The following is a 1,726-nucleotide window of genomic DNA, read 5'->3' on the forward strand; positions in this document are numbered from 1 at the left end:
ACCCCCGGTCAAGCGGGAGAACTTATACCATTTCAGATAAATGGTTCTCCAGCCTCTTCTTAAAAAACCTCCGGGGATGGGGCACCCAAGACTTCTGGTGGCAAGTCGTTCCACCGGTCAATTGTTTCTCCCTGTCAGGAAATTTCTCCTTAGCTTTTCAACAGCAGCCAAAATCCTTAAGGGACTCCTCGGAACGGACATGGGACTCTCTAAGGCCCCTTCAAACTCTGTTATTCTATTCTATTTTATTCTCTATTCTCTTATTTTCTATTTCATTCTGTTCTAGTCTAAAGGTAAAGGTTCCCCCGCACATGCGTGCTAGTCGTTTCCGACTCTAGGGGCTGGTGCTCATCTCTGCTTCAAAGCCGAAGAGCCAGTGCTTGTCCGAGGACGTCTCCGTGGTCATGTGGCCGGCATGACTAGACGCCAAAGGCGCACGGAACGCTGTTACCTTCCCACCGGAGCAGTCCCTATTTTTCTACTTGCATTTTTACGTGCTTTCGAACTGCTAGGTTGGCAGAAGCTGGGACGAGTAACAGGCGCTCCCTCTGTTACGCGGCACTCGGGATTCGACCCGCCAAACTGCCGACCTTCTGATCGACAAGCTCCGCGTCCTAACCCATTGAGCCACCGCGTCCCTTTAGTCTAGTCCAGGGGTGTCAAACTCAATTTCATTGAGGGCCGCATCAGCATTGCAGTTGCCCTCAGGGGGCCGGGTGGGTATGGCCAGGGTGGGTGTGGCCTACTGGGTGGGCGTGGCTAGAGTGTGTATGGCCTACTGGGTGGGCGTGGCCAGCTCTACATCGTTGGCATCAAGGGTGCCTATGGGGGTCTGGGCAGGAGTGGGACAGATCTGGGGGTCTCTGGCAGAAGGAGGGTCTCTGGGCCAGGGCCAAGGCAGTGGGGGCCGTTCCCTCCCTGTTTCCTGGATGGCTTCGCGTGCCACATGAAACCACTTCGTGGGCCGGATCCGGCCCCCGGGCCTTGTGTTTGACATGTCTGGTCTAGTCTATTCTTTATTCTTATATTCCATTCCATTCCATTTTCCTATGTTCTATTCTATTCTATTCTTTATTTGTATGTTCTGGTCTGGTCTGTTCATCTCGAAGAGGCTGAGACTGTGCCTGATTTCCCCATACAGAGAAGGCCTTATCCAGAGCCCCGACTGCCTGCCTTGGGGCCTTGTTAGAAAAAGGCACGCACACAGAGACACCTACACCCATCCTCCAGCGTCCTCACCAATGGCCAGCTGCGCCACCGTGCACCCCAGGCGCTCGGCGATGGGCCGGAGGGCTTTCACCTTGCTTTGCTGCTTCTTCCCATCTTCGCTCTGCATCTTCTCCTTCAGCCAGTGGTAGCCCTGATAGAGGAGGAGGAGGAGGAGGAGGAGGAGAAGAAGGCCAGACCGTCACGGAGGGTCCTCATGGACCGGCAAGCCGTGAGCCTCAGCCCAGGCAACGGTGCGTCTGTTTGGAGCACAACATTCCCACCGTCCCTTTTGGAGATTAAAAGGATCTCCGGTGTGGATGAGTAAATTCTGAGACCTGGGGGAGCTGGGACGAAGCCTCGGCTGAAGTCGGAATCTGGGGCAGGGGGAAGGAGAGCTTAAGAGGCGGTTACGCCTCAGTGCTGGATCCAAATGTCATTTTTATTTTTTATTTTTTGGCTTGGTATTATGCCAGAAAAACGTGACAAGAAAAGTACACGCTCGATTTTACATGCGGCA

Source organism: Vipera ursinii (assembly GCF_947247035.1).
Source record: "Vipera ursinii genome assembly, chromosome: Z".
Taxonomy (NCBI): Eukaryota; Metazoa; Chordata; class Lepidosauria; order Squamata; family Viperidae; genus Vipera; species Vipera ursinii.